At 40.3% G+C, this 13,675-nt stretch overlaps 1 long non-coding RNA gene across 1 annotated transcript; it reads right to left on the bottom strand.

Moving 5' to 3' along the window:
* Positions 1–557: 557 nt before the first annotated feature.
* LOC308093967 lies at positions 558–9,441 on the bottom strand. Its single transcript, XR_013933914.1, has 3 exons — positions 9,336–9,441; positions 994–1,053; positions 558–804 (listed from the first exon to the last, which is right to left on the bottom strand). It is a non-coding gene; the product is annotated as an uncharacterized lncRNA (long non-coding RNA).
* Positions 9,442–13,675: the final 4,234 nt, after the last annotated feature.

Raw genomic sequence — 13,675 nt, 5'->3', positions numbered from 1 at the left:
CATAGAAGGTAAAAAGTCATTTATTTTTCATAAACTCAAACTTTATTTTACTTCTGATAGCAAATGCTAATTGAGGACAAGTCTCTCTCACTCTCAAACATGTAAACATTGAATATTGATAATTTGGGGGGGAATTGAGCCACACTTCTTTGCCGGGTCATTTCGGACCCTAACACCACAAGTGTAATTTTTTTTTTAGACCATCAAAATTAATTAAAATGATGATAAATACTTTTGTTGCGTTAAAATGGCTATTTCTGAGGATATCATGAAGCCTCGTTCCAATAAAGAAATGTACTAAAGGGTACTTTTGACGTATTTAAACTTGAAAACGGGTCAAAAAATACCCTAACACAATGGAAGGGTTAAAGGACCTGCTCCCATGTCTAACAGAGGTAACATGGTTCCAACATCTAGAGAGTCTGAGTTTCAACCTGCACCCTTTACCAAACCAAATGAACCACAACAAACTATCACATTTTAGGAAGAGTCCCCAATGTGTCAGTGACACAAAGAGAGTCCACACATCAATCAAAATGCAAACAAAGAACATACATTCACTGAGCTCTTTAATGGTTTCATCTTCATTGCACTCAGTGTCAAACAATCCTGGTGTGTCAACAACTGAGACCCATCTACCAATCACTAAATTGCCTGCCTTCTTACAGCTACTTGTCACAGATACAGGTGAAAGTTTGGATTCAAAAGCTCCAGAACCCAGGATGGTGTTTCCAGTGGCACTCTTTCCATTTCCAGTCTTCCCAACCAGCACAATCCGAATTACGTCATCTTTTCTTATGCAAGCTGATGGTTTAAAGTGATATGATAAATCCATTAGACGTTTCTATAAAACATGGTTTAATGATTCTAACTCTTAGAGTCATTGATTAAACCATGCAAACTATATTAATTATATTTCATGAGTGACTTTCTCCTCACTTGAAAACAAACACAGTAAAGTATAAATGTAAAATGTAGTTGTAAGATACATACCTTCACCTCCCTCATTGCTGCTTGCACCTTCACTCATGTCTGCCTTGGGTTATTTTCTTACTAGAGAGAGAGACAGAGACAGAGAGACATAGAGACATAGAGACATAGAGACAGAGAGACACACAGAGACAGAAAGACATACAGAGAGACAGGTCGAGACAGAAAGAGATATTTTATATATTTTTTTCACACACAAAGTGAAGTGAAAAAGAAAACATGGATTCCAGGCTAGAGGGCTAAATAGGCCGCAACACACACACACACACACACACACACACACACACACACACACACACACACACACACACACACAGTGTTGTAGTGCTAATTTTGGAAGTGGGGGAGCGCACCTCTTTGACACATGCACCTCTTTGACACCCGCTGCGGACCCCTCGCGCGCGCGAATTTTTTTTGCGGTTCTGGGCGGATTGGGTTCGTTTTTTTCGCAGTTCTGGGCGGATTGGGTTCGTTTTTTTTCCAGTTTTTGGTTTCTTTATTTTGGTTTTAGGGTTAGGATTAGGAGTTAGGTTAGGGTTATGTTATTTAATTCATATTTTTGCCTGATTTTACCAATTTATTATCACAAAAAACAATTTCTGCCTAATAAAATATTCAAACAAAATGGGTTTATACTAATGTATTTTGTGGATTAAATTAGACAACAACTAGACCGTTTCTCAAATACTAATCATTGTTTATTATAATTAAAAAAAAAAAAAATGCGGTTAATTTCGCGGATTTGGGTACTTTATATTGTTTTTTTTGTTACTTTATTTCGGGTTTAGGGTTAGGGTTAGGGTTAGATTAGGGTTATGTTATTTAATTCTTTTTTTTGGCGGTTAATTTCGTGGATTTGGGTACTTTATTTTCGTTTTTTTGTTACTTTAATTCGGGTTTAGGGTTAGGGTTAGGGTTATGTTGTTTAATTCTTATTTTTTCGATTGGGTGCCCCTGATTACTCAATAAAAATACCTTAAAATTATACTCGAGTACAGTACTTGAGTACATGTACTTAGTTACTTTCCACCACTCACTCTCACTGTCAGCGTTAGATTAAAATTACTTACTCACCTTCTGCAAAGATTGTCTTGGTTTCAGAGAGCAGAGCATGGTGGTAAATATGAACTTTTGCCCCAAACTTTAAGTCTTTATATTCCATATGTCCACGTCCATGTGTTGCTGTTGTTTACCTTTGTGTGAGCACTAACGTAGGCTTTACGTTAGTCAAGCAAGCGGCCACAGAAGTCTGTTTCCTTTCAAAGCGATGTGCATTTCTAAATAAGAGGTTTTTTAAATCTATACTTGAAATGTGTTATAATTCAACACACGTTTTATTTTGAAATACTACTGGAAATAGAAGTAGCCAGTAGTTGAAACTACTTCACACGCAATTTTTTCCTGGAGCCCCCCCCCCCCCCACACACACACATTGTGTTGAGTCTGACTCATGCCAAGTCTGCTTATTTGGCCTGTGGACCACCCCACAGGGTTTTCTAAATCTCACCTGCATAACCCAATATTATGCTGTTGTTACAAATTTGTTGCTTTTAAATGTGCAAATGTTTTTTTTTTTCCAATCATATAAAAAAAATATATATATATATATTGCGGTTTTAATTCGTTTTAATTCGATTTTAATTCGGTTTTAATATATATATTTATGTTTTTTTTATTTTTTTAAGCAGTTAGAGAAGTGAGGGAGCGCCGCTCCCCCGCGTCCCCCCTCCACTACACCCCTGAACACACACACACACCAACCCGATCTCACACAAATTAGTATACATTGCACCATTGACTGAACCATTTCGGAGGCGCACAGTCTCAAGGGAACTGGAGCCACGTGAGGGACCACCAAGCGAGCTAAAGCGAACGAGTTGCCGTCCCAAACGTTGCGACGTTCCCTTGAGCCCTATCAGCGCCGTTTGAGTTATGTACCGATAGGCACAGAATCGTACATGTTGTTGTGGGGACTTCTAAACGCTTTTGTTTGAACGGCTTCTAGCGCGTCTAGGAACCGATATGCAGAACCGAAATTACATATTTTGTATGGGTACCCGGTACCGACCATTTCTTTATCGGTTCCTAATTGGCAGCGCGCGTGCATGAGTGCATGTGGGCGCGCGCGCGTTTTTTTTTGCGGTTTTATGCGGTTTTAATTCGTTTTAATTCGATTTTAATTCGGTTTTATATATATATATTTATGTTTTTTTTATTTTTTTAAGCAGTTAGAGAAGTGAGGGAGCGCCGCTCCCCCGCGTCCCCCCTCCACTACACCCCTGAACACACACACACACCAACCCGATCTCACACAAATTAGTATACATTGCACCATTGACTGAACCATTTCGGAGGCGCACAGTCTCAAGGGAACTGGAGCCACGTGAGGTACCACCAAGCGAGCTAAAGCGAACGAGTTGCCGTCCCAAACGTTGCGACGTTCCCTTGAGCCCTATCAGCGCCGTTTGAGTTATGTACCGATAGGCACAGAATCGTACATGTTGTTGTGGGGACTGCTCTGCTTCCGGGTTTTTCCAGGTTGCAACTGGTTACGCCCACCATGGGACTCACCGTATATATGCACAGATTTTGGGGTTTTCTAGGCGACTATTCACGGAATGACGTGAACTGGCTCTGTGCAATGTATAAAAAATTCTGTGAGATCAGGCTGCACACGCACGCACACACACACGCACGCACGCACGCACACACACACACACACACACACACACACACACACACACACACACACACACACACACACACACACACACACACACACACACACACACACACACACACACACACACACACACACACACACACACACACACACACACACACACACACACACACACACACACACACACACACGTATGATCTTCTCTCACATCCAGTACTGTTGCACTAACTGGTCTTGCACAGGTGTGACAACACTCGGGGACTGCTCATAAGTCCGACGGGCCATTATTCCGACTACGTGGCTTCCGCGTGCGGTTAGGGTTAGGGTTTGGTATAGGGTTAGTAACCGCCGTATATTGACGCGGACCCACAACACTCAACCCTGTAGAACAGTTAAATGACAGAGCCATAAAGGTATTTGATTAAAAAAAGGTACCATCTCTGCAGCATCCTAAGAAATATTTCGTTTTTGTTTTACCTCTGATAACTAGAAGCTCTTTAAACAGGCATGTGCCGTGTATAAAACTTTACATGGTTTATGCCCACCTCCTATAGACGCAGGCCCGGATACAGACATTTATAATTTGGGGGGCAATTACAAATACTGATGGGGGGTGAACTCAGCCAGCGGCGAGAACATGTTTTCCCATTTGTTTCGCCTACTTTGCTTCTTTTGGGCTTGTTTTCCTAGGCTTCTTTCTCTCGCAATATCTGGCAACACTGCCCATGGCAAATCAGGGCGGAGAATTATTTGAATTGTGCAATGATGCATGATGGAATATGATTAAGGATTACTTCGATTATGGCATGGTAAGCTCACACTTCATATCACACACACCATAATTTCTTTTTTGGGGGGGGGGGGGGGGGGGGCAGTCAGGGCATTTGGGGGGGGGCATTGATTTACTATTACTACTATATTGATTTACTATTGTGTAGTAATAAAATACAATATGCCTCAAAACATTACCCTGCCATATTCAAGAAATTAAAACAAATATTGAATAGCCTAGCAAAAGGCATTATAATGTCTGCAGTTGCATTATTGCACACAGCCAAAATGCATTCATAATATTAGGTCTGCCATTCCTTCCTTTTGAAGAAGTTACTTTCAGTTTCATTTTTGAAAGACACACACACACACACACACACACACACACACACATACGCACACACACACGCACAAGCACGCGCACGCGCGCGCACACACACACACACACACACACACACACACACAATCAAAAAGAAGCGTTCACAGCTGGTGTTAATTATTTTGCGCTGCGCGAGCTCTTAACTAGCGCTGGTTTTCCAACTGATGTTACAACCTCTGACATGTGGATTCTAGTTTTGAAGATGACAACAGCAAATCTTGGTTACAAAGTTTTCAGGGCAGACTATTCCTTCTCTTACTACTTCAGTTGAGACGGTGGTGAGTGAGGGGAGGGGGGGGCGGTGCGGGGAGGAATGTGGCTGGGCTGAGTGTGCCCGGAGGAGCAGCAGCTCTACTTCTCCATACAGAGAGACGCAACTGATGTATACTTCTCCATACAACGGTGTTTTACCGGATTTGTGATTTTTGATCAGATTGTACTGTTTGTGCAGGACTTCTAAACGCTTTTGTTTGAACGGCTTCTAGCGCGTCTAGGAACCGATATGCAGAACCGAAATTACATATTTTGTATGGGTACCCGGTACCGACCATTTCTTTATCGGTTCCTAATTGGCAGCGCGCGTGCATGAGTGCATGTGGGCGCGCGCGCGTTTTTTTTTGCGGTTTTATGCGGTTTTAATTCGTTTTAATTCGATTTTAATTCGGTTTTAATTTTAATTCGGTTTTACTTCGGTTTTAATTCGGTTATTTCTTTTAAATTTGGGCTTGTTTTTAACTTTAAAACAAGCCCAAATTTGATGTGCCCGCCCAAGGCTATTTATCCCAGCCCAATGAGTTTTAAAATAGCCCAATTGGGCGGAAAACCGCCCAATCTGGCAACACTGCTTACTATTTCAGTTGAGACGGTGGTGAGTGAGGGGAGGGGGGGGCGGTGCGGGGAGGAATGTGGCTGGGCTGAGTGTGCCTGGAGGAGCAGCAGCTCTACTTCTCCATACAGAGAGACGCAACTGATGTATACTTCTCCATACAACGGTGTTTTACCGGATTTGTGATTTTTGATCAGATTGTACTGTTTGTGCAGGACTTCTAAACGCTTTTGTTTGAACGGCTTCTAGCGCGTCTATAGTCCAAGAGCTTAGCTCCCAAATACAAAGGAATCGTTCAGTTTGTGATAAAAGCATGAAATTTGGTACACTTATAGCCAAAGGCATTCCAAAAAGAATTGGATATGGAGCCATCATGAATTTTCAATTTTTCAAAATGGCCGCCAGCAACAACTGTTTTCTTATGAATGATGGATATAATATGATATTTCAGACTTATTTACTATACATAGTACTTGGTAAATGTCTTTTGGATAATAGAAAATTGTCATCGAATATTCAAGATGGACGCCATTTTTCAAGATGGCAGTCGTCACTTGTATGATATGGGTGATCTCGGTGTCAAATCAGTAATTTTTTATGATGCAGAATTCAAATTTGGAACTTTGGAATTGTCCAGAAGCTTCATTCTACCTCACAACTGAATATGACCACTGTTTCTTTCAAGATGGCAGCCGTATAGCCGAAATAAAAATTATAATGGCAAGAAAAGAGGCCTGAGAAAGCACGCGCACTACCATTGTTCCATGCATTGACGGGTTGTGACACTAAGCTTTGCTGGCCATGGGAAAAAGACTGCGTGGGCTGTATGGACTGTGTTTCCTGAGCTTACACATGCCCTGTTGAAATTGTCTTCAGCACCAAATGACATACCACAGGAGGTAATGACCACAATTGAGAGGTTTATTTTCTTACTCTATGACCGAACCAGCACATGCACAGAAATAGATACGGCAAGAAGGAAGTTATTTGCAAAGAGGCACAATGTACAATCAATCCCTCCGACCAAGGCTGCCCTAGAAGAGCATGTCAAGAGAGCAGTATACCAAGGAGGCCACGTGTGGGGTCAAGTGCTGGTGTCAACACCAGAACTACCTTCACCGTGCAAATGGGGCTGGTCAAAGACATCTGAGGGGGACTATGAACCCTTCTGGACATGCCTACCAGATGCAGGCCAGTCCAGTTATGAACTTGTCTCTTGCAAATGTAAGAAGGGTTGTGTTGGGCAGTGCAAGTGCAAAAAAGCTCAGTTACAGTGCACAGCTCTCTGTTTCTGTGAAGGCGAGTGTGAATGGTCTTCCCTGTGATAGACCCTAGGTTTAGCCTCACTTAATATGAGTCTTGTGAGATAGATGGAAGCTTCTTAGAAAGTTCCTAATTCAACTCTTGCATCAAGAAAAATGTATAATTCGACACAGAGATCATCCATATCTAACTAGCCTGAAAAAATGGCAGCCATTTTGAATTTTCAATGAAAATGTTCAACTATCCAAAAAACACATTACCAAGTACATATGGTAAATAAATTCAACAAATTGTGTCTGTAATATCATATTATATCCATCACTCATTAGAAAACAGTTGTTGCTGGTGGCCATTTAGAAAAATGGCTGCCATGGGCGCCATGTTGAAAATTCATGACGACTCCATATCTAAATCTTTTGGGAATGCCTTTAGCTATAAGTGTACCAAATTTCATGCTTTTATCACAAACTGAACGATTCCTTTGTATTTGGGAGCTAAGCTCTTGGACTACAAGTGACGGCTGCCATCTTGAAAAATGGCGGCCATCTTGAATATTCGATGACAATTTTCTATTATCCAAAAGACATTTACCAAGTACTATGTATAGTAAATAAGTCTGAAATATCATATTATATCCATCAATCATAAGAAAACAGTTGTTGCTGGCGGCCATTTTGAAAAATTGAAAATTCATGATGGCTCCATATCCAATTATTTTTGGAATGCCTTTGGCTATAAGTGTACCAAATTTCATGCTTTTATCACAAATTGAACGATTGTTTTGGTTATCTGCTGCACTACTAGGAACCGATATGCAGAACCGAAATTACATATTTTGTATGGGTACCCGGTACCGACCATTTCTTTATCGGTTCCTAATTGGCAGCGCGCGTGCATGAGAGTGCATGTGGGCGCGTCGCGCGCGCGATTTGTTTTGCGTTTTATGCGGTTTTAATTCGTTTTAATTCGATTTTAATTCGGTTTTAATTTTAATTCGGTTTTAATTCGGTTTTAATTCGGTTATTTCTTTTAAATTTGGGCTTGTTTTTAACTTTAAAACAAGCCCAAATTTGATGTGCCCGCCCAAAGCTATTTATCCCAGCCCAATGAGTTTTAAAATAGCCCAATTGGGCGGAAAACCGCCCAATCTGGCAACACTGCTTACTATTTCAGTTGAGACGGTGGTGAGTGAGGGGAGGGGGGGGGCGGTGCGGGGAGGAATGTGGCTGGGCTGAGTGTGCCCGGAGGAGCAGCAGCTCTACTTCTCCATACAGAGAGACGCAACTGATGTATACTTCTCCATACAACGGTGTTTTACCGGATTTGTGATTTTTGATCAGATTGTACTGTTTGTGCAGGACTTCTAAACGCTTTTGTTTGAACGGCTTCTAGCGCGTCTAGGAACCGATATGCAGAACCGAAATTACATATTTTGTATGGGTACCCGGTACCGACCATTTCTTTATCGGTTCCTAATTGGAACCGTATTTCGGTACCCAACCCTAATAACCACCAGAGGGGATTGGTGCCGTCTAAACGCACAGCCTTTGCGCAAAATTCCTTTTCAGTTCAAGGAATCGCAGTTTGTAACAATCTACCCATAAGACATTATATCTTTACATCTTTTAAGGTCCAACTAAAAGGATGGATCATGGACAATCAAACATGTGAAACATTTTAAATAGGCTAAAACATCGTTTTTTTGGTTTTCTTGAGTGTCTTATATTTTAGGTCAGATCTCGGCCTTTTTTACAGTTGTTTTTCCTCTTCTGTTTGTACCCTTTTAATTATACGTAGCCTGCGAGTTGGTTCAGGCAGCATACACTGGAGAGGTTACATGCATGCTCATTCTATGTGGCTGTTTACAGCGTCATGCAGACCCATACAGTACGTCATACACTGACGTGGCAGTCAGCTGTCCAATCGGGCGGGTTATTTAAGCTCACTTACATCTGTGTTCCGTCCGCTTGTGTGTCATGGGTGTTGTCATGTGGCGTTTGCTCCCACCACCACCCCAGCACCACCAGTGGGCTCTGCTATTGTTCTGTTCCCCATGGGGGGTTGTTATTCTATCTCCCTGCTCTTAAAGGTTAATGATGATTGTCTAAATTGTGCTAAGCAGGGAGAAAAATGTAGCAGAGCCTGAACGCCAAAATAAAATATTACATCCACACTTGTTTCTCATTCTATAATATTGGATCAATATATTTGTGTATGTAATATATTTATCTGACTGAAATAATGTTTATATGTGCTCTTTTATTTGTTGCTTGTTTTCTGTATGGGGACTACTGATGGAAATTAGCATTCTTGTTAAATCTGGTGTATTTACACGGCATTGTATGTGTGGTGTTCATTAATATGCTCTGTCCCTTCCATATACATGTATAAATAAATGTCTTTAAAAGACAAACATGTCTCACCTGCTTCACTGTTGAAATCCTCTAGTAGATGTTAATGTGGAGAGACAGAGAATGAAGACTATGATGAAGATGATGATGTTCTGGGTTCTACAACTTCATCAAGGAGTTCTTTTACATCAAAAGACATACATTACAATTTCCATAATGTTAGGCCCGAAACCCGGAAAAAACAGAGGATTTTTATTTTATTTTATTTTTTAAATATTTTAAATATTATTATTCTGTTCTGAATGTGTATTTATCTATTATGAAGATGGCCCTGACGGCGCTGACTGACATTAACTTACACTGTGCTTACACTGTGCTGATTTAAATGAAGTTAAATCCTCCCGAAAACGTCGGGTCGGGTTCGGGTAGAATTTGAGAACTCTGGTGTGTGTGTGTGTGTGTGTGTGTGTGTGTGTGTGTGTGTGTGTGTGTGTGTGTGTGTGTGTGTGTGTGTGTGTGTGTGTGTGTGTGTGTGTGTGTGTGTGTGTGTGTGTGTGTGTGTGTGTGTGTGTGTGTGCGCGCACACGCGTGCACTGGCGTACAGGGGCAGACAGTGCAGCAGACAATATAAGACAAACTCTCCTCCCTTTGCTCAGTAATGTAGTCTACATTAACCTGCTCCGTCAAAATTCAAAAAAACTTTCGTAATGACATTAAAGTTTATGCTAGATGCAACGTCCATTGCAGTCGTTGTAAACTGAGTTTGAAACGTTGCCAGCAAACCAGCTCCTCAGACAAAAGTAGTAGTATTCCATGGAAGCAGATAGGAACAACACTTGCACTGTAAGCGTAATATTTTAAATCCCTTTAGAGAAAGTAAAACCACATAAATATACAGTTTTTCTTCTCTTGTACATTTTTTTCACTCTTCATACCAGTAACTTGTAAGCTGATTGTATGACATTCTGTATAGTAGTGTGTATATCTGTCTGTCTCTTATATGTCATCATGATTTGTGTGCATGGGGATCTCATCTTAAACAAGCTCAGTGCTTAATGAGTCTCCCAGTTTAGTAGACCTTGTATTGTGAATTTGTACTTCCATGTACTGATGTTCTCATGTCTTACTAAATAAAGTACATCAATCAATCAATCAATCAATCAATGACATAAGGTAATTGTTTTGCCTTGAAGTAAGGTAATTGAAAGACAGAGAGTTGAGAAAATTATGATGCCTGTTTTGCATAGCTCAACTCACTCAAGGACCCCTAAATTCATATTTATTTGACTGCGGACCCCCATCTGAAAAATATTTTGTGGCAGGTTGTGTTGTTATAATGTTTCAAGGATTCTAAATGTTTAAAGTAATACTAGGTAACGTTTTCAACAAAACTAAAGTTAAATTGTATATCTTTTGCGAGTGGCAAAAGTTTCACAACACCCACTCCGTGAATTTCACCCCCGGAAGCCTTTTATTTACATATTTTCTATTGAACGTGTACGGGGGGGACTTTCCCGGGAAAATGACGTTCCTGGCCGACGTCATGACGTCGTGGCCGACGTCCTCAGGAACTACCGCAACGGTTTCCTGTTTGGCCAGGAACTACCGCGCTATTAACAAAAAGGAACCTCACGCTGATTTTAAGATAATGTAGGATTGGAAGATCGAAAAAGAACAGAAAAAGAAAGCACAGCTCATGGTAACTAATGCTCCACTGGCTAAGAGAAACGATCCGTAGATAGTATAAAACAATTAAAAGATCGCTTTTTGAAACGCTTCCGGCTTCCGGTGAAAACGAATGGAATTCTGGGTAATCGAGGACTAGGGAAATTGTATGCAGTGACGGTAGTGACCAGCAGAGGTTGCTAAAAATCGTTATTTGTGATTCTGCATTGTACAACTTTAAACAATTTCCCCCGAACCCCACTTTGAGAACCAATACCATTGGGTGTAGGAAAATCACCTTTTTAAAAATCAAAATGCATATTCTTTTAGTTCACACATATTTTGCATGTTCCATCGCATAATCAAGGATTTTGGCCCACACAATCAAGGATTTTGGCCCACATAATCAAGGATTTTGGCCCATATAATTCAAATATTTTGTCCCGCATAATCAAGGATTTTGGCCAGCATAATCAAGGATTTTTGGCAGCATTTTTCTGGAGGGGACTGAAAAATAATATAATAATGTACTCTGCATGTTCACATCATGTAAACTTTACATTACTTATTATCATTGTTATGTGCCGTGCATGTTCACATCATGTATACTTTACATATACCTGTAAGGACATTTTTCAAATATAAATGTTTTATAACATTTTGGACATAATAGCCAATTTTACAAGGAGGTGCCCAGATGTCCCTAGTGCCCACCTATCCTCTATCCAAATAAACTATTAGCCTTCCTCATTCTCTGCCTGGTTTCTGGTCATATTATTGACTACTTATTTTGTATGTCCGTGGCAAACATCTAATTTTGAGAAAATGTCCATCACAAGGTGACCACATTACACCAGTCCTTGCGGCCCTTCATTGGTTACCTGTGAGTTTTAGAATTGATTTTAAGATTTTACTGCTTGTTTTTAAGGCCCTAAATGGTCAGGCTCCTGTGTATATATGTGATCTTCTAACTCCTTATAGGCCAGGCCGCTGTCTGAGATCAGCCAGCAGGGCCTTGTTGACTGTACCAAAGTCTCGTCTTGTCACAAAGGGCGACCAGGCTTTTGCCGTTCGGGCCTCTCGGCTGTGGAACTCATTGCCTGGGAACCTCAGGCAGGCAAACTCAGTGTCTTCTTTTAAATCTCTTCTAAAAACTCACCTCTATTGCACAGCTTTTTCTTAGAGTATGAACTGTTGTACTATTTATACAATTTAATGTCTGATTTGTACATTTGTACAATTGAACTGTTGTTATTGTAAAGCACTTTGTAAATTCCCTCATCACATTGTCCTGTAGGGCTACTAACACATGTACAACAAACATTGGAGCCAGTCATTTCATTTAATTTTAGTCATGCCACAATTCTACCACATAAATTACTCATCATCATCAACATTACATTGAAACCAGATGAAGTCAAAGAGACATTTTACCTTCATCTACAGAGGCGACGCTGCTGAGCTGATCCACCTTCAACAATCCAAAGTCTTGTTTTGGGTTTCTTCTTTAAATTATCTTCTTTGGTTTTTCTTATTTGTAGAACAGCAATGACATGGAAAACACAGTGAATGGATTTGTTAAAATGTGTACTGATTAATGTTTTCCACAGTAAATATTTTAACTTTTTAACAATGCTTTTAAAGATATGAATTAACTTGCAAACATGAATTAAGCAGCTAAACATTCACACAGTTGCAATGATATGAAATTAACATGTACATAAACACATCCTTGGTTGTGCTGGAAATAATAATATGCAAATCTCTCCCAATATGCACAAATAAATCACTTGAGTGAAAATAAAAACACAACATTGCTCCCTATAATGGCATTACAGCATTAGCTCAGAGCAGAATAGCCTATAAGCTAACATGATACACATCAGCCTGCAGCCTAATGGCTAACAGGCTAACAGGCTAACAGGCTAGGCCATATGACTGGTACTGATTAGCAACAAACATGACGTTTTTACCACAGACAGAATACACAGTTGGGCTGTGAAAAAGGTTCTAGCAATCATGTTTCATCATTACTGAGACAATACATCACAAGGCCACTAGGCCAGTACTTACAGACACAGCTGCACATAGCTTTGCTCTATGCTAAACAGGAAGTGAATGCATACTGCAGGTGTTGCCAGATTTTGCAAAAAAAACAAGCGGCCAGGTCTTTGAAAACAAGCCCAAAAAAGCAAGCAACTTGGCTCAATTTTACCACTTTACATCGGCAATTTGAAAATAGCAGTTCAACAAGCTCACAATGTGTCACATCAAGACACGTTGTGAGCTTGTAGATCTGTTATTTTCAAAAAAATATTAGGAAAAAGGTAAAATATTTTCAAAAAATATTTTTCCTTTCCATGAACATTTTTGGGAACCACTGGTTTAAAAAAAACATTAGAAAGTAAGCCCAATGAAGCAACTACACTTTTAAAAAAAGCCCCAAATTGTTTATTATAAGCAGACATGGCAACACTGGTAAACAGGAAACTCATTGATATCCCTAGCCCTAGAATGACTGTGATCTTACATACATTTCAAGTATTCCAAATACACAGTCATAGATCTCTCTCGGTCCGCCACTGTGTAGTGCCCATCTGCGCGGCCATAAAAGTGCTCTAAACTCCGTCTGTACTCACCCAATAATTAATTCCTAAGACGTCTAGTCATATTTTGTCCTCTACTTTCATATCCATGTGAAAGTTCTGCCAGAAAACGTGTGTTTAGTCAAATATCTCCACTTTTTC

This window comes from Gymnoscopelus braueri (genome assembly GCF_963280865.1).
Source record: "Gymnoscopelus braueri genome assembly, chromosome: 10".
NCBI classification, from domain to species: domain Eukaryota; kingdom Metazoa; phylum Chordata; class Actinopteri; order Myctophiformes; family Myctophidae; genus Gymnoscopelus; species Gymnoscopelus braueri.
This window is presented reverse-complemented; position numbering and strand designations above follow the sequence as displayed.